The 21,240-nt window shown below is 39.1% G+C and overlaps 1 long non-coding RNA gene across 1 annotated transcript; it reads left to right on the top strand.

Annotated features, from left to right (window-relative positions):
- The first annotated feature begins 9,377 nt into the window (after positions 1–9,377).
- LOC134615815 (uncharacterized) lies at positions 9,378–13,093 on the top strand. Its single transcript, XR_010091353.2, has 6 exons — positions 9,378–9,653; positions 11,181–11,254; positions 11,500–11,618; positions 11,711–11,838; positions 11,922–12,016; positions 12,577–13,093. It is a non-coding gene; the product is annotated as an uncharacterized LOC134615815 (long non-coding RNA).
- The last annotated feature ends 8,147 nt before the right edge of the window (positions 13,094–21,240 follow it).

Genomic DNA, 21,240 nt, shown 5'->3' with positions numbered 1-21,240 from the left:
CACACATACATATGAATCATTTAGCTTCAGCAGTATTTCTATTCGTCCTATGAATTCCAGTCTAATGTCAATTCACTGTTTGAGTTTGGTCTTAAACCCCAGAGAATACCACCTAGTTCAACAATCTTTTTATCTGATTATTTGCAAAACGGTTTTCTTCTGAGAGATGCTGCTAGAGCTGAAATTGAGCCCCAAGAAACAAAGTTTAGTTCCTCTGGATTTTCCATGGAAAATTGTTTTATCACTCACTCAGGTGACTTCTCCAGTGTCACGGATGAGTGATGAATGTATCTCCCACTGGAAACCATTGTGTCTAGTTAAAGTCAATCAACTTTTTTAAGGAGAGTTGTTAGATGCTGTGCTCATGAGGACAATGGGTTTTAACTTGCAGCACAACACAAAGCTGCCATATTGGATCAACAATCAAAACACTTAATTGAGCAGAATTAAGTCAAAATGTAATATCCTCATATGACACATCACACATGACCCAGCATTGTTCTAAGAATGCAAACTTTTTTATTGGAAGTTTCCACAGCTGCCAGAAAGGGACAGATTTCTGGCTGGTCTTAATGAGTGGTCGTTGCTCTCTCGTTTTCTCTGGAATTGCTGCACGGAGGATGTAACACCCATGATAAGCGCTGAGGTGTGTGTCCTTGTCAGGAATTAGCCATCCTCAGCTTTCTGGGAAGGAAAAGTGGAACCAGAAGATATTCAAATGTATCTCCTCACAGCTAGGGCTGTTCGATATAACGATATATATCGGATGACGATATAAAAACGTCTATCGTTTCATTTTACGCTATCGTTTGTTTCGTGGTGTCGCAAAATAAACTGTTTACGGCAATATTTTTTTTATTATTTTGATGGTCACTGTAGTGGCTATATTAATTTCCTAAAGTTCTCTCTTTCTCTTATATTTAATATAACCACACTACAGACGGACAAGCGCTTGTTTTTATGCGTTGTCGTTAGCAACAACGACGGTAAAACCACCTCGTGTCCACTTGTTTATTTTCCACATAAACCTTTCACAATAAAGCTCAAGATCCTGTTGAGACTTTTCGAAATAAACTGAATCACGTGAAAGATGCAGAGTATTTACGGATGAGAAGCAAAAAAGAGCCGTCAGGTGCTAAAAAAATAAACCTTAGACTCAAACGTTGTGTAATAAATACTCACAAAGAAAACGGCGGCCGTTACAACTTATGTCTAAAAATGTATAGTTTCATGCATCAGTTAAAACACTCGACTCCAGGTACACGACGCCCAGCTGGAAACACTTCACGCAAGTCGAGCTGCCCGACATTCACAGAATTACCAGAAAATGTTACATTTTTGTGATTTATATCGTTATCGGACGATAGATGTCTTAATATCGGGATATGAGATTTTGGTCATATCGCACAGCCCTACTCACAGCTGCTGATGAATTCTACAAAAAACAAAGTTTGTTAAAAACATTTGCAGGTGAATCACCACTGATTTATCAGTGACATCCATTTACTCAAAAATTACTGACAAGCGACAACTAGAATATATAGTTTATAATTTCAAAAATGTCCTGTACAAAATGAACTATATATGACAAATGTGGTGTGGTGCTTGTGGAATTTTTAACAAGGACCCTACAAAACTTTACAGTACTCATGCTGCCCAACTTTTGACAGCTAGGTGTGCAGTTCCTGCTTTAAATGCATTCACTTTTAAGCTTAAGGAATCTAAGTGATAAGAGGCCAGAAATGTTTGAACTAGCTTATGAACCTAAATCACTGAGGCTGTCTCTCCTGCACGAAGGTGCTGGTTTTCCAGTGTGTGCATCTAATGGCCTAAAGCTGACTCAGAGCCGTAACACCATCCATGGCTGCAGTATGGAACAGATGTGGGTGTGTCCTCATCTCCCAGAGGAGTCCAAATCGTCATCAAACAGCCCTACAGACACAAAAACGTGAAAATATAAACAACCAGACTATCAGCAGTGATCTAAGTACTTTAAGACCTCTGTGAAAATCATTTATAGTATATGTCACAGAATTTAAGGCCTTTATAATCACAGAGCATACAGAGAAAAGTACTAAACTGAATCAATTTCAGCTTTTGTTTCTCATGATGTATATTTGTAACCGAGGACAAGGTATGAATAAACGGGGCAAAGAAATAAATTGATCATTTATTTATTTATTACATTAGTTAAACATACAAGTTCCCCTTATTTCCAAACAGGACTTACAACACATCCTGCTGATATCCCAGCTGCACACGAGACTTACCACACAAACTGTGCGAATATAACAACACTGCAACCCGTCACACCCCGCTTAGCGACACTGCAATCGTGACACGCACTGCAAACAATTCAGGTCTCAGCGCAGCTGAGAGAAAGGGAAGTGGCACAAACAATTAATCAAAAAAGGGAGGTTAGTCCGCCCTTACACAACTCACTCTCAATCAATAACCGCCTTTACGGCTGGACGGACTAACCAAAACAAAATTACAAATCAATCAAAAGAACAAAAAAGGACAGCAGAGACAGCACAGCTGAAAAACAAACAACATTATCGATTAAAATATTACCCAATAAAATACCAATTTTATGAAACCATTTAAAATCATGAAGCTAAAAAACAAACACTCAATATACCTACAATATTGATCAGTTTCCCTGCACGCAGTCGATCTAGGGCTTGATCAATTCTTCTATTAAAATTGGTGATCACACTAAAAAAGTCCAACGACACATTAAAAATAGGCACATACAACCAGCAAATGATCCAAACAAAACGGCAAAAGTCTCTTACCGACAGTATACCCACTCGCACCCGAGTGAATTAATTGCCTCTGGTTTCTTCCACAGAAGAGCGCTGACTTCACCTCACACACCCACTACCTTTTCACAGCTCTTTCAGCCAATCACCTGGCAGAGAGCAACAAACTGCCAGGTGACACTTGTTACATATTGTATTAATAATTAAATTTCATTATCTGTATCTTTACAACATGTACCACACAGGTGTAGATACTGTAGGTTCAGTGAATGCTTAAATTGCACTGATTAGAATATACTGGACATTCAAAGCTAAGATTCAGCGCACTGTGTTAGAGGCTGGGATTTGATGAATTCATCATATATACAACCTTTGATCATCATTTATGTCCAGTTGAGAATGAATCTGTGCTCTCACATATTAAATGAACTGAAATCAGTAGTGTGATCTCCAGTCTTGATATAAGGAATGAGAGAACTGACAGCTGTTATTTTAATCAGCCTGTCTCAGTTGTTTTAACTCTAAGTACCATAGAGTAATGCGGTAACATCTGGACTGACGAGTTTACTGTCAGCATTTTAATCGCTAGTTTAAAGGCTGTAGGTTGCAGCCATTGCTCTAACACTGTATAAATGTAACAGGCCTCAGTGCTGGTTCTAACAGTCTGAGCTGCTTCCAGCTTTATTTGTGAAGAGCACAGCAGCTTACAAAACACGTAGTTAGCTCATATAGCTGCGACGTAAAACTTTCATACGCTAAAATGACCTTAAAATAACGGAGCTACGTGTGGTGATGCTAGCGTTAGTCATGTTAGCACGTTACCTTCAACAGGTGGTCAGACTGCGAAAACAGGCACTCAGTCAGAGGTTGCGCTCTCCGTTTCGCTGCAGGGTCCCTTCATTCTTCACATATCCGTGTCGAGCCGAGTGTAAATCCCGAGGCTGAATAATGCAGTTTATTAAAGTGCAATTCGAAAAAGGTTTTTGAAATGCAGTTTATTAAAGTGCAATTCGAAAATGTTTTTATTAAAGTGGAATTCGAAAAAGGATTTTGAAATGCAGTTTATTAAAGTGCAATTCGAAAAAGGTTTTTGAAATGCAGTTTATTAAAGTGCAATTCGAAAATGTTTTTTGAAATGAAGACTTGAAAAGCATTTTAAAAATCAGTTTATTAAAATTAAGCACAGAACTTTTTATTTCGATGCGTGTGGCTCTTGTGGTCCTCCATAGTCGGCTGCAATGTGTGATCGCACGACCGGCAAGAGAATAAGCTTGAGAAGGGTTTGTCTTTTCATTCTTTCCCAACCTGGAAGCAACATGAGGCAGCTCGTGTATCGGATGTTACCAAACGAAGGCGTCTAGCCTGGATAGCAACTGTGAGACAAGCTGATATCCAGTTCTCTTCCATCTCCAAATATCTGTTGGCAGTGGCGGTCCTAGCCTGTTTGGCGCCCCGGGCGAACACGCCCTCTGGCGCCCCCCCCCCCCACACACACACACACACACATATATGACCCTATATATGAAGAGAGAGAGAGTATGCATAGTATGCAAACGGCTACCAAACAGACATCATAATTCGTCATACAATGAGAACAGGACAAATCAACAATTGACACTGACTAATTAATATTATATTATTGTATATATTGTTTGGAGTTTAGTCTGTTACTGTTACTATTTTTACCATTTCTTCTTGGAGGAACTGTAACCCACATAATTTCCTTAGGGATTAAGAAAGTATTCTGATTCTTAATGTTTTAGGATACATGACCTGCCATTATCCAATGACACATCTGCTTACCTGTATCTTTTGCTCGTTTCTCCTTGTAGGAGCCATAATTAAATGTATTGAATTTTAATGATCACTGGGTTTTCATTTGTTTGGTTGCTATGGTGGTGTGTAACGGATGTCACGTGGGTGCTAGCGGTGACATTAAGAGGGCGTTGTCAGTCTGTCTTTCACTGGTTTGATTTTGACAGAGCAGGGCTGGGTAGCCGTAGTTTTTGTTGACCGCAGCACAACGAGTTTCCCCTTGTTGCATTAGAGCTGTGATGTTTTAAGAGTTTGAATCGCGAGCCGATCACATTGCTCTGTAAACTTTTCAAGCACTTTAATAAACAAGCAAGCAATTCCACCTCTCGCATTATTGCGTGAAGTTGACAGCGCGTCAGGCAAATAGGCAGGCTCCATCCCCGGCCTCTAGCGACTGTGGAAGTCGCTACACTCCTCTTCTTTTCTCTTTTTTTTAAACTGAAAAAACGTGTTGTGTGTGAGACTTTAAATCAACAAAATATAAAATATACATTTTAAATTCTTATTGATCCCTTTACCCCTGGTCCTAAAGTATATATTTATTTTCTTACTCTTCTTATATTTATTGTTTGTTTACTTGCACTGCTGTAACTGGAGCCTCGTCGTCTCGTCTCTCTATATACTGGACTGTATGTAGCGGAGATGACAAAGTTTACTTTGACTTCAGCAGCGAGCAGGCGCACCGAGGGCTCTCGCGCTCACTTTTCGCGTATAGAATTTCGAAAAAACATCGGTGCAAATTATAAGTCTGTATCATAATGTCTGGTGTTTTCGTGTTTGTTGTATGTTTTTATTTTATTTTATTTTGCGAGTTTGTTATTAGATGCTGCTCCAGCCAGCCAGAGAATCCCCCGCCACCCCGCCCTCTCCTCCCTGTGCCGCAAGCAGCAGGCGCACCTCGCAAACGGAGGGCGCCCTTACTCCCAGCAAATTGGCGATAGAAAACCGATCGGTGCCTATGCCATTCCCAATATGCGCTGGCATGATGTCGGGGCAGCATGAGTACGAGCATTTTTTTTTTTACCGATGCCCGTGATGCCGTCCCCCACCACGATGCCGCCCCGGGCAACCGCCCGTGTCGCCCGTATCTAAAACCGCTACTGTCTGTTGGTGTGCTCCAGACATTTTCATTCCGGTAAGTTCTAAATATGTTCATATCACTCTTTATAGCCTATTAGTTTTATTTTCGATGCGCTCTGAGGTCATAGCAAATTAGAACAAACATCCTACTGAGTGATTTTGCAGAACTACCTTCTCTTTATAGAGTTGCTAATTATTTGGCATTATTGCAGGCAAACCAGCCTATGAAATGGATGAAACACATCGTGACTGGGTTCCAGCGCTACATAAGGGACCTGCTTCAAACATACCACCATGCCAATCAGATTACTTCTTCCATGTGAGGGTGAAGAGGTGACCCTTCAGGATAAGATGGTGAAGGTTTGCTGCGTTTGTTGAACAGTGTTGTAGTAAAACCAGGGAAAATTAAACTTGCTCCTGTTAAATATTCTTAAGTCTTTTGCTGTATAAATAGTGGTATTTTTTTTTTCAAAAGATACAGTAAATAATGTTAGTAGTGGGTGATATCATGTAAACACTGTCATGATTTTATGTAAACATTTTGTCTTTTATAAACTATACATGACATGGATTCTACATTGTAACTGATGTGATGTTCTATAAAGTGGTTTTAATAATAAAAAAAAGAGGCAAAAATTAGTTTGTTTCTTTATTCAATTTTTGAGCAGTGGTACTCAGTCAGTACATATTCAGTAAATGCAAATTATTTACATGGCAGTGGACTTCAGGCATAAATCTAGACCCCTAGATAAAACATTATGGCATTATAGCAGTGACAACTCCTCCACAGTAGCAGGTGGGATTTTTCTTTTTTGAGGACGGCTCCTTTTACCTTTCAATACGGATGGTCTGTTTATGTTTTGATCAAGAGGCTTTTTTTGGGCAGCTGAAGAGGAGAAGTCTATCTTATGGCCAACCTCTGGCTGTATCTTGGTCATATTACCCAGCAAAACCCAGTATGCAGGTTCATCTGTAACAGTCCTTGTGCCACGGATCTGCACTGTTGCTTCTACATTAAACAGAAGAGCAGCGACATGGGTGCAGGTCTCCACGACTCCGGCCATACAGGTGCAGTGGGCGGCTTCAGCCTTCCCTATGATGCTCACAGTGACCCATGGCTGCAATGCTGGTTCATTCAGTCTTTGAGAGTGCAGCACCTGAAACACACACAGACAAAGTTAATTTAAAGACAAGAACTATGAGCCAAGGCTGACACAAATGTGTTTTATCTACTTTATCATAAATGTAACAGTGTTTAGAAAGTTAGCACATACATGTAATTTTTCATTTCTTTATGTGTCCATCTATAGAACGCTGCATTTTATAGGATAAATCTGCCTGTTTTCTGTCAGAAACCTGCCTGCAGAAAATGAACCTAAAGTATGTAATGCAAGGATGTAATCACTTTAGAGATGGAGAAAGCATAAAGTGACAATTATGAATCACTTAATATGTTAAGGAGATTCTGCAGGTCATTAATCAATGTATAAAACTAAAATAAAATGTATTTTTAGTGACACAAGATACAAATATTGAAGCAAGATGTATAATTAGAATTATTTATAAGAAATATGAATAAATCAGTGCAATTTCTTTAACCATAAAGAATAACTAAATCCTTCAGGACAATGCACTGAACTCACTATGTTATCCACCCCTCATGAATGAATTCATGCTTGCACTAATCTGAATGTTTGCAGGGAAATCAAACGCATTTCACACGCAGTACTCGAGCTGACTTACCTTTGTTTGAATGACGACTTGTACGTGCTGACTCCACAGATAAGGTACGAAAATATGTCAGGCTACGTCAATAGCGGTAGGTCTTCAGGGTTTCTACTCCACGGCCGTATTTCATACGGGTCCACATTTCCAATGCACGCTATTTTCTGCAAGTACCGCTGCTTCGCCTCTGAACGAAATCGGTCTACAGTCCATTCTCTTTTGAGCTGCTTTTAAGCATCTTGTAATCGTCGTTCCAACTAGGGTTGCCAACTCCCTGAAAAATAAATAAGGGACACCTTGTGGCCAGGGCCGGGCAACCCAGTTGTCTTCACCCTTCCCAGTGTGGTGAATTTTGTAGCTCTTTTTTTTGTGTGTAAAATTATTTTTTTTAACCATTTGACTTAAATTTGATTTAAGTAGATGCATATTCTTTGTGATATGACCATATGGGAAACAAATGATCATTTAGCCATTTATTTTTAGCTCAAAATGACAACATTAACACAATAAAACAGGTCTCTTTCTTAAACAGAAGCCTGTCATGCTTAACTTTTGAGAATATAAGTAAATCTTTCTTTAAAAGAACTCTGTCCTGCTCAACTTAAAATTATATAAATTAATAGAAAACAATAGAACGAAAAACATTCTTGTAACGGTGCACATATAGTGCTTTTAGTACAATTGGCTTCAGTTGAGGTATTATTTCAGCTTTTCTAATGCTAATCAGCTGCTCCCGTTTGTAAACCCGCTTGTTCCCATGATTACGCATCATAACTCATCATCATTATTCATCTATGTATTACTTTTATGTATTAGTCATCTATTTGTTGTAATCATCTATCCTTGCAGTTGTTTATTACACAAAATAAATTATATTATCACACTTCTGGCCACATAGCGCTGATATTCACTGCACATGCCCATATTAACCTTAACCAGAGGGTTTAAAAAAAGACAAACCAGTGTTTACATACCATATCTGCTTCTGCCGTGGCCTGGTGGACAAAAAATTGGTTAAGGGTTCCCCGAGCTTTCACGCCCCTTATGTTCATCATGTGCCCACCATTAGAAGCATGCCTATGGAAAAAGTGCGCCGGCACACAGTGCAGTGCGCTTTATAGGTGTTGTCGTGCACTTTTCCAGCCAGGTGTTTTCCTTTTCCCATTCCTCCCTGTACTTTTGCAGCCTTTTTTTTCTTTCTCTGAGGGGAACAAACATTGCTGGTCTAATGCTGGGCTTACACTGTGCGATTTTGGCCCAGTTTGAGCCGATTTTTGAGTCGTGCGACCGATTTGGTGATCGGCCCGATTTTGGCCTTCATCGTGTAGTATACGTGGGGTAACGAGAAGCGATTAACACCTCACGACCAGCTCCCGATCATCAATCGCTCATGAGGGTGTCACCGCAGCCGCGCACACTGCTCACTCACAAACACGTAAACGTCGGTGAAAAAGACGGAGCAGCACGGCTGTGCAGCGTGTGATCTGGACACAAGCGATGGAGGCACAACTTGTAGAACTTTGGAAAGCTCATCCGAGCCTTTTCGATGTGGCCTCACAAAATTATCACGACCACAACAACCGTGAAAATAGTTGGATTTACATTGCTGCTCAATCACAGCTGCCTGATCAATGTTTTTCATTACCAATATAGCAAAGTTGATGGTGGTGGTGTGCGCGTCTGTGTGAGTGAAAGACAGAGAGGGAGAGTTAGCGACAGATTTTCTGTTATAACCTTCATTTTATGGAGGCACAGTGTGAGCACTCAGGTCGCATCAGAGCATCGGGCGGTATAGTGTGAGACCCTGCATCGTGACCTACGAACTTATAACCCTTGCGAGTCAATCGAGCAGTTTGAAAATCGCACAGTGTATGCCCAGCTTTAGGTGTACTGACACTGCACCGCAGTGTCGGCGTTTGTTTCCCTGTTGGTCATGCTTCTTGTTGTGGTCATCTGTTGTCTTCCGGTATTTTCTCCGTAAGCGATCTTTCCTCGACCAATGAGATAAGCGGTAATCTGAATTGTCATACTCGAATTGTCATAAGTGTGCTGTCAGCTCATTGGTCACAAAGCAGGAGAGGGGCTGGGAATTATGTTTTCAAACAAAGCGTTAATTCCATTAACATTTATAGACTACTTTTGATTCTCACTGTATTACGGGACAAAGTGCGTCCCTTATTAGCTCAATACGGGACATGTACTTTTGTTTCTAAATACGGGACGATTCCGTTTTTAAGGGACGGTTGGCAACCCTACCCCTGTGTTAAGGTAATTAACTTTTGCTTGCAAACATTTAAGGTTCTTTTAGCTTTGACTTACTGTAGTAACATCAGTCGTGGTCAAATATTAAGTTTTACCAAGGCAGTATTATCAGTTCACTTCCAATGGGTAGTTAGCCAAAACTGCCATCCAGCTAGCTAGCTTAGTTCATTCAGTATGCTGAATTGTTAGCATGCAGTGAGAGTTTAAAATTATTAATGGTTGGGTAAATTTAGTTTCGTGTTCAATATACTTAACATAGCTATACGACAAAAGAACTACAGTTGATATCCGCCTTTGCAAAAGTCCGTTTTGCGTGTCCCACCCACGGAGAATAAAAAGCTGCAGTGTTTTTTTTTTCTTTCGTAAGCTGCGCGCTCTCTGTCTGCACTGTGCTTGGTGTGTTTGTGGCTCGATCTGATTTCCTCGTGTTGGTGTTGTTCCCAGATCATCATGAAAATGTTGTTCCAGGATCAACATTGCAAGTGACCAATCAGAATGTTGTGACGTCATACTTTTGCGACTTCGGGAAAAACCACCGTAAAACAAAAAACTGTACTTAAGCTGTGAGAAACCGCCTCTGTCCGCCGATCAACGTACCCTGACCCTAATCCTAACCCTAACCTTTTAATAAACGGTAAGCAGAATTGATATTATCCTTGCAACATTGGAATTTCATAAATGCAAGAATGGCTTGGCGCGCAAAAGAATAACGTCACAACATTCTGATTGGTCACTTGCAATGTTGATCCTGGAACAACATTTTCATGATGATCTGGGAACAACACCAACACGAGGATATCAGATCATCCGTGTTTGTGTGTGCAACTTGGGAGGACCCATACTGGTTTGAGACAAATCTCACAATCGGGCTCATAACGTTTTGTTTTTTGTTTTTTTGTTATGGAAAAAGACAGGGGTGTTGGACAGATCTATATGTAATTTAAATGAGGATTTACTTAAGTCATCAAAAGTTAACTGTTTTATGACCAAAATTACATTTAACCAACATGAGTTTATTCAAGTCCAGTTTGGGTAATGAAATTAAAGATAACACAAGGGAATAAAATAATGCACATTTATGAATGACATCTTTACATATAGATTTACTTTAAGCTTCATTTCCGACAGATTATGATTAATCATATAAACTATTGTAAGTTGGAGATGTGAACTTACTTCCAATTATTTATGTTGTAAACTATTAATATAAATCAGGTCACTTTAACCTTGCTGAACTGAGGTAACATTTTTTCATATGGATGAAGTGGCCTAATCTGAGCTTTGGTCATTTGTTGAATGATTTGACAAGCAGTTGGGCACTATTGGTTTTAGTTTGAAAACTAGTTAGCCTTGTCATAAATTTTATGTGAGCAATTTTATAAGACTTAACCATGGAATTAACACAGGCTCTACTTGGTCTGTCTTTTGCACCTTATCCAGGTGTCTGATTGCATAGACTTTGGATCCATGGCAGGTGGTGTCTTGACTCAGTTTTTCCTTTTGACCCAACCATATATGTTTTTCTGTCCTCAGGGAAAAGTTCTGACAAAAGCTACACCAGTAAATCATGGAGGGTTTGGATGATTGCAGCCTTTCGGTTCTAAATGGTAGGCCAAGCATATGCGTATTTATGCAAATTAATGTCTAAATGAATTTTGTGTTGCACACACTGACAGTGATCGTACATAGAATCAGTTTTATGTTGTCAGATCAATAATATATCTAATTACATTTAAATGTATTTAACAAAATGACAATTTGGAATTGTTTCCTTTTTTAAACAGTGAAATGTATACATTTAAAGAGATGTACAACTTTTACATTTCTGAAAGTTACTGACTTTTATTTACAGCTGCCAACATAGATGAGGTCTTGCTCCACACCCTCAGTGGGGACGATTTAAGGGACCTGCTTCCAGGGCCTGAACATTTTATGAGGAGGAAACAGTTGTGGGCTCATGTTCACAAAGAGGCAAGTTTTGCCGCTTTTGATTTAAAAACACCTAGCACAACACATTTTGTTTAGGACTCCTGTAATATAACTATTTTCGTTTTCTTATTTAGGATGAAACTAAAGAAAAGGCGTCTCATGGATATCTCACCATGTGACCAGGGAGAAGATTATGATGCAGATTCAAGTGGTGGATCAAACATGCTTTTGCCACCAAGGAGCAGTTCTGGTGACAACAGTTGTAAGTGAAAGATTACAATGATGGCAATAATATTGAACTGAAAGTTGATTTAGTTCTTACTTTCCTCTTCTGTTTAAACATAGCCCTGTTCAGGGCACTCCCAACTCTTTTCCCATCATGAGCTGCACCACCCAAGAAGATGGGACATGCCAGTGAAGCACTGATTCATGTCCTTCAGGTCTGTGTTTCTTCATATTTGTTATCAAATAATGCCCCTAAAGCCTTCACTTTAACAGTTTATTTGGCATGTGGCCTTTTTATCCATGCCAAGTCCTCCAACAATGTCGTTTATATTTAAAAAAAAAAAAAGTGTGCAGAAATCTGAAATGGCACAAACACTGATAGATCAAAAATTTCAATAAAAATAATAAAGAAAATCATAAAGAAATTAAAAACAAAATGGAAATAATTACATATTTAACTATCACAGGTGCAGTAACTTTGTCATTTCCTAAAGTGTGTAAAGACATAATCCTAACGGTGATGAGGCAGAATTTATTACATTTTTCAATGGCATGAATATTAGGGAATTTCTATACAGTATTTGTCCATCTAAAGAAAAATGACATTAATATGGTCTGTAGCGCATCTGATCTATAGTTGTCATCATTCATGTATCACCCCAAAGGGATCAATAAAGTGAAGTCTACCTGTGGTTAAGTATTTGAACTACCCTGATAGCTTTGGAGTTTCTCCTTACATTGTACAATTTTGTCTTTGTTTTTCTTTTGCCAACAGAAGATCCAGCGTCAGCCCTGTTCTGCTGTCTTATTGCAGTTGGAACCACTCCCATCACCACATTTGCCACAGATGACCTTGGAGAAGGTTTGATGTATCTTATGGCATACTACTACACACTGCATCTTACCTATCCCAAATGTGTGGCAACGCTTCTGTCTGTCATTCAGACTGAAGTGTTAAAGGACAAAATCCATGAACACGACACCACAGGCTCATACAAAAAAGTCATGGCAGGCTGTAGAAATTGTTATTGAAACGTAGAGCTGTTTGAGCAAGATGTAACTTAGGTCTGTGTTGGAAGGTTTGGACCTGATAGCTTTGAAGTTGCAATTTACACTTGAATTCTTTGTATTACATTAATAAGAATAAAAAAAGTGATTTTTTTCTTTAAACACATCTGTTCTGCAAATTCTGTTTAAAATTGCAAATGCTCTTTTTATTACATTTTATATGTTGAGTAGCTAACTTCTAAAAGGAACACAAAATAACAATGTTACACTTACAATGTGTCTTTAAATTTTGTGTACTATGATTGACTGAAATATTTGTTACTGTTTGGAGAGTTTGTTTCCAATAAAGGTCATGTACACAGTATACTTTGCCTGCTTTAATTTGGCTTTATTTTTCTTATTTTGAGAATTCTTATCAAGTCTAATTATCTTACTGCGCTGGCAAATTATTTCACTAAATTTAAGAAGATTTAGACTACAATCTATTATTTTTTAACTTATTTTAAGATGGGTAATTCTTTGCAGTGTATCTTTAAAATGATTCAATGTACTAGTTTTTAGATTATAGATTAGATTAGAATAAGTGTTTTATGCCTATTTTCAGATTTAATTTCTTCAACATTTTGCTTAGAACAAGTTGTTAAAGCTTATTTTAGGTTTCAATTGCCATGATTGGTTGCCTGGAATAAGCGTGTAAGGCTTATTTTAAGATTTAACTATCTAATTGTTCCCTAGAATAAGTGTTAAAGCTTATTTTAAGTTTCAATGTTCTGATTTGTTGCCTGGAATAAGTGTAAAAGACTTATTTTTTAGCTTTATTTAAATCTAGATATTGTTCTTATTTCAAGAAATCTTAATAAGAAAAAAACACTTACCCCACTGGCAGATAATTTCACTTGTTTTAAGCAAATCTTCACCAAAAATAAGTGTATTTATCTAGTATTAAGGAGGTGGGTTTTTGCAGTGTGGAAGGGACAGACACTCACTGAGAAGTCACCAGATCAACAGGATGGCAGCAGCAGCAGCCGTGGATCCCTAAAGTTAACCTGCTGCCACACCAGAACAAATCAAATTGAAGATTATCTGCTTTTCTGAGAATGCCACACTTAAGTGACTGCAGTTACTACACAATGCGGGATGCAACCAGAGCTTCAAATGTAAGAATACCAACTTTTAGAAACATTGTGAGCGGCTTGGTAAAGTTTATTTAACACTGCTTTCATAATGTTTTTTTTAAGTTATCTTGACTATTGCTGTACTGACATGTAATTCAAGATCAACTGAAGATTAAATATTAAGACTGATTGTAAAAATAGTCTGTTTAGTTGGTTAAATTCAGCTGAAGTCTCAGGGGGGAAGAAAAGCTTTTTGCTTTTAGAGGTTTTTTTTTTTTTTTTTAACTTTTAGACTGTGAAAATGAGTTCAGAGAATGAGATCAAATTCCCATAAAGACACTTTCAACATTTTTATTTCTGGACATGATTCACTTTATTATTAGTGCTAACTTACATTTTGCAAGTCTGTAGATTTACTGCGCATAAGTGACTAATCACGTCAAACTAGTTATGTGTGTTACTTTAGATATTCCTTTCATAAAGTCAACAGCTGTTTTGGACAACCCCTGTGCAAATACTCAGTCAGCGCTGTTTCAGCGGTATGGGAAACAGTGCCCAACCTTGCGCTTCCTGGACTAACTTAGTCAGCTTGCTGAACTGTTGAATGATCTGTTCTGCTACAGGTACAGAGCCGCCTGGAGAACTCCAAGTTCCATCTCCACCAGAGCCAGAATCAGCCCGTGAAGCAGTACCTGACGCTGGCCTCCAAGCTGGCCTCCTCGGCCACATCAGGCCACGCCGTGACACATCCGCACACCCCTGGCCAGGCACTCGCCACCGTGCCGATCATGAGGAACGGACACATGCCCCCTGTCAGTGACAGCAGTAACCCCAACAGCCCTGTCACCCTGCTTACGATGGCCAATCATGACAGTGAGGTGAGTGGATGCATGGAAAAGGAAAGAATCTCAATCATGACTTTGTGGAACTGAAATTCAGAGAACTCCGAACGTGAAATTGAAACAGAAGTTTTGAACCACAGACTGGGTCACTTACGGATGAACTGTGGTTCATGGTTTTTGTAGATTACACAACATCCTTACAAGGTTTTCCTTTCAGCACGGCCTATTACTTTAAAGCAAAGCTTTTCTTGTCTGTTGATTTTTCATAAGCACTTGTGAGAGATTTGTTGCTGCCCCTCTAATTTCTTTCTAAGGGTGATAAATAATGGCTGACACTTTGTTGAGATGGATAACTGACACAGAGCATACTTCAGAAGCATCAATTATGACTAAATGTACTATCTGGATTGGGCCTGAATCTTAATGCAGGGAGCAGTTCCAACTAATCATCTAAACAAAGTGATGTCATTATTGATCGCCCTCTCTCTCTGATGTGCTTATCAATAACTTCAGACATGCAGTCTCTGATGAGAGAACCCCTTTCAAAGGAGGAAACTAGGTTGGTAACAGATGCCTGTTTTTTCCCGCCAGCACCGCTAACAAATCTGAGAACATGGCGGCGAAGAGCTCGTCTGTTATTGAATTAATCTCTCCACAGTTCCTCCCTCTTTTTCCCTTGTCTATTCTGGTTTGAATGTTGAGATTTCAAACGACTTGGACAGCATTGAAATTCTGGTACAAACATCATCAGTCTGTCCACGAGTACACTGAAATCACTGTTTTCTTTTAGTTTCCAATGGATGAAGTTATTGATGACCTAATTAGTCTTGAATCCGGTTTCAATGATGGAGGCTTGGATTGCATGGAGCCTAACATCATAATGCAAAACAATGTAAGTATGAATCACATCAACTTTGCTCTAACAGCTAGTCATTAACCCCCCCCCCCCCCCCCCCCCCCTTTTTTTTTTTTTTTTAAAATAATGCTACCGACATTTGTTTTGTGCTGATTTCTGCATGGCTGCCTCTGTGGGTTAAACTAGGTGAGCCTAGATTTGTGACAGTGCCCTTAACTAATCACTTCTCTGTTTTTAAAGTTGAATGGGGACTTGAAAGTGAGGTTTCTTTACCCAAACCCTTAGGTGCTGGTTTGACTCGCTTGGGAAAAAGGGGACCCGACTCAGTTTGAGGTCAGCTTAAGTCTAGAAATGAGTCAAAGTTCACTTGAGATTAGCAACATTACTAAAGAAGTTTAACAAAGCAGATTAAGAACAATTTTTTTTAAAGGAAAAGTGATGACATGCGTTTGACAACAAAAGCTAAATGTATAGTAAATTCATAGGAAAATCACATGTGAGAAAGGTCTTTTTATTCTAGTCTGTAATGATGTGCGCATAACAAAAAAAATGCAATAAATGCTTCTAAAGTAATCAAATCTAAACCTGACATTTAGATTAGTGCATTAAAGCATTTAGTAACATAAAGGAAACTTTAAATCAGTCTAAAAAAAACAAACACATAAAATGCACACTTTTTAACTCTTTAGCAAAAATGAAGTGGATGCACTGATGCATCAGTAGGATTCACAGACAGGGAAGAATTCAAGAACTCTGGGACAAGAGGTCCGTTTGGCCAGAGAACATAGCTACACAATGGGAATCAGGCCTAACTCCACAAATAAAAAGAGACACACACACACACACAGTGTTGAGCTTCGGCCTTCTTTTACAATTAAAATTAATTTGACAATTAGTGCTGAGCAAAATACTTTAATATGTTAGCTTTAATCAAAGGGAAATAAAATTATATTTTTTATGCCATCAAACAAAATGAAAGGATATCTTTAGGATGTGCAAGGAAAATAAATTCTAAATAAAACCCTTTTTTTATTATTAGTGTATAAAAACAACTGTAAGTCATTCCAGGCTCTATTTTAATGACATCCAATTACGGAGCATCTACAGCAGAACAGAAGGTATGACTGTGATATGACTTTTTAGCCATATATATATATATATATATATATATATATATATATATATATATATATATATATATATGACTGTAGCTAACTTCACAAAAATGAAAGAGAACCTGCAGTCACATATAAAGTGTTCAGGCATTCACAACTTACTTAACTTAAACTGTCTTTCTATTCAGCACAGATTATTTCTATTCTTGGATATGACTTCCCAAAACTTCTGATCAGACTTCACACAGGCTTGCATGCTCACACTCAGACGTATTATACACATATCTGTATATATGTGTCACTAGCACCCATCCTACAGGCCTAATGTCATGCCCACCCATCTGTATCACTACAAAGTCAGCCCAAATGCCAGACTTCAGATGCCCACGGTGGGGCAGAGTCGACCATCTTGACCTACAAACTCTCACATTGCTGCCTCGGGAGCCTGGAGTGTCCCTTCTGTAACCACATAATACTCCCTACCACACATTCTACCCACACTTCCCCCACCCTTTCACCAAACTCTCCCCAGTCTACACATGAAGCCCGGGGAACCTAAAGCAGCGCCAGATGGGGCCTCTTGTTACAACAGGAAGTCATCCATTCTTTGTAAAGCAGTCTCTTTTGCTCTCACTCTCCTTTGCCCTGTCGGCCTCTCTTTTCACCTTATTGTGAAGTAGTCAGACACGAACGTCAAGGAAGGTGGAAGGGAAGCAGACTAGGCAGGCATTTCAGATTTCCAAGGTGAGCAATTTATTTACAGTGAACTTAATATAATATAACTTAACAAAACTTCCCCCCAATTCAATTCAATTCAATTAACAAAACTCAACATAACATGGCTCTGGTAACACAGCTCACCTCTCCTCTCTCTTGCATCTGGTAGAGACTGGCTTTAAATAGGGCCATCAATTTCCCTCCAATTGCCCAGCCAGTACCACTCACTCAACTGAGGGATGTAAAACTCTACACAGATGATTTAAAAACACAAAACCTCTACACACTTCTAATATGCACATTTACACAACTAGATGGCAATATTAACAAAAAGAAAACATTCAACAAATCTCCTTTAAACCTTAACACAAACAAAAGGAAGCATCTCTATGGAAAAAGAAACCCCTCCACTTGGTTTGACCTGCTGATGTCATGTGCGACATCATCAGGATTTTAAAATGAGGAAATGCCAGGCGGGCGTTTCCCCACACCTGACCCTCATGAAAACTGAAAAGACAAACAAAGTAAGTATGAACAAATGACTTAATCTGTAACATAATAAAATATAAAGAAACATAACTTAGTATTTGTCTTAATTTGCAGAATGTTTGATTTGCCGGCAACAGAACGCTTACACAAACAAACCCGGGATAGTGAGTGAAGCAATGTTACTTGACAAATAGCAAATCATAGCAAATACATAGAAACAGAATAATGTGTATAATGTGCAAAATAAAGTAAACACATATGGGACAAATGGAGAGCTTTACAACTGCTCCTCCACTTTGTCACACTTATACATATTGATGTACAGAAAACTTGGCATGACACATAGAAATTGACTCAATTCATGGAGCCCCCGACAGCTGTCAGACATTACGTCCAATCAGTTTGGCTCTAAACAGCCACTGGGCAATGAGCCCAGACTTTTGAGCAACAATGGCTTTTATTGGAGACGACAAATTGGGGCCTCTAAAAAACTAGCCTATTTGCCCTGTAATGCAATTTGTCACCGCCTTGCCTAAATTTTTTGGTGGTCAGTGACGGTGTATCAGCTTTCCTAGAGGACATGTTTCTATACATGCATTAGAAATGCATCTCTGCCTTTCATCCGCCTTGTATCCCTTGTGTGAGTGATTTTGATCCAAGTGACCGACAAAGGAAGCTGCCAGCATCTCATGTTTATCTGCCTTTTCCATTCAGATAGCTTACCTTCTTCACAGGAGGCTCTCACATTATGATGTACATATGTATCCATGTGGTTGTGATTTCTTGATAAAAACTATTTGCGTAAAATTCCATATCAGCTCACCAGCTGTTCAGAATCCAAATATGGAGGTAGTCACTGCGCCATGAATCTGTCACGCAGTGGTATACTTGGGGGTCTGGGGTTTTCAGCTAAATCTATCTGCGTAGATTAAATAATCAAATCAATGGGAAAGCTGAAAACATTTAAACTCAGTTTCCTACTAAGCTTGTTTGAGCTCGCTCAGCACTTTACTTTCCTTCTCATGGTCATCTTAAATCTAGCCCCTCAAACTATCTGCCAGTTACTGGATATAATAAAGTAGCCATAAACTTCTCATTACGACAGGTAGTGGGCAGGGAACAACTTTAAAATTGGGCACACAACTCATGTTGAAGCCATCAAGCCATCAACTGACACCAAGCCCTATCCATCCCACATGTGCAAATCATTATCATTTGTTATAGATTCTGTATATCAACAAGGAAAAACTTTACATAAAGGCTTCCATATGGTCACGAAATGGCATTTTTGTGTGCTGGACACTAAACGGTTCGGAGTAATTTAACAAGATCCCTTTGGAGAAGGAATTTTGCCCCCTTCCAGTGAAATTTCCAACAAAAGACACACACACAAAAAACATATGGCGTTGATGCATGCAAGGGCAATAACATTTACTCTGCAAATCGCTACCAAATTGAGCTGTGTTGTATAAGGTAAGCCGCCCCAACAATAACAGTTTATGCAGGGAAATTTGTTGTTTTTGTTCATGATGTGATTGACGTAATTGATCGGTTGATTTTAATACATCTGTAGCACAAGAAAATTAGCAATTACAGTTTATAAAAATGCTCCAGACACAGGCAGAACACATTTAGTCAGTGCTAAATATTCATCAAAACTATTTTATCATTCAAATAGTTTAAATTTCACCGTTTAGACGTTGTACATTATTTATATTTGACACGTGACAAAAATTCCACTTGTTGAATGAATTTGTTCGGATGCATTTTTTGTTTTGTTTTTTCGCTGGCAGGCCCGTTTTGCCTGAGACCTGTTGTTTCTTGGCTGCCGGTGTTGGCAGGATCCCAAGATTTCCAGTTAAGATGAAGTGCCAACAGCATGCCCGGCTCTGGCTGTTGCATCATCACGCGTGCCAGACAAAGTGGGGGCAGTCGAGTCTTTGCTCTGTGATGCTGTGCTGCATTAAGGTTTTAATGGTTGTCAGTTTGTTACTTAACTGTTGTAAACACGCCTCACGACCACCACCGCCCCCTCGTCTTTGAACGGCGAGCAGCCCTTGGCAATCTGTTGGCAAATTAATGAGGAGGGGAGGGGTGGGATTCAGCACTGGCGCTGTGCCAGGCTGAGGCTGTGGAAGCAACAGGCTGATACAAAAAACACACACACAAGGCAGGGAAAGGTTGGAAGAAAATGAAGGAGAAAAAGGATGAAGAAAATCCAATAAGACAAATTACATTAAAGTACTTTCTGTTTAATAAATGTGCTGTTTTGTTAGATGCTGCTATGTTACACACAAAATCACAGTTATTACCCATTGACGACTGAAAGGGAGCTCAGTTTTTTTTAAATGTGCAAAAGTCTTAAGCCAACCTACATTTATTTAGAGAAATGTGCAGTTGTTGCCCCCCTGGTGTGACAGGTGCCTGGGAGGGGTGCAATCCTAGATCCCGCAGCTGTATATTGAAATAAAGAGGCACAGATCATTAACTTGTTTACAATTCAACTGCAGGATTTATTCTGCAGATTTGCCTCCCAGGGGGGTTTACGCTTCTCCTGGCCGCTACGCGCCACCTAGTGGTATCTTTAAGTAATGCCATGGAAGATGTAAAGTATAATTAGAAAATACTGAATCAACACTGAAAGATATAACAAAGACCAAAATATAACTGGGGTGTTCCCTTTTTTTCTTTGTTTGAAGACATAAACTGAACTAACATCCCCATAAGTCTTTTTATCTCTTAACTTTTTAACTATTGGTGTAATCCAGATTTACCAGCCACACATTTCAACTTAAACACATATGTTAACCTATTACAGTCATACATGGAAATATGGTCTATAACAGTGGTCCCCAACCCCCGGGCCACGGACCCGTATCGGTCCGTGAGTAGTTTGGTGCCGGGCCGCGAGAGTTGAGGCTCGGGTGGGAAATTTATGGTTTTCAGGTTTTTTATCGTTAACTTGCTTTCCCTATGTCTTTTCCCGTGTTGTAGTTGTGTGTCTAATTTTGAAAGAAATATGTACGCATTACCATAGTGACCAGAGAGCATTAAGACAGGAGGATATTACTCTCAATGTTGTTGACGTATTTCAGGAGGATGCTACAATTACACAAATGCACAGGAAATTCACATTTTTTCTTATATTTACAAAACACCACAGTTTTTGTCTTGGTCGTATCATTTTATTTTGTTGCATTTATCCGCGACACCTTAAAGGCCGGTCTGTGAAAATATTGTCTGACATTAAAAAAAGATTGGGGGCCGCTGGTCTATAAGACAAAAACAGACTGTACA

Source organism: Pelmatolapia mariae, linkage group LG17 (assembly GCF_036321145.2).
Source record: "Pelmatolapia mariae isolate MD_Pm_ZW linkage group LG17, Pm_UMD_F_2, whole genome shotgun sequence".
Taxonomy (NCBI): Eukaryota; Metazoa; Chordata; class Actinopteri; order Cichliformes; family Cichlidae; genus Pelmatolapia; species Pelmatolapia mariae.
Note: the sequence above shows the minus strand (reverse complement) of the source record. Positions and strands in the feature narration are given on the sequence as shown.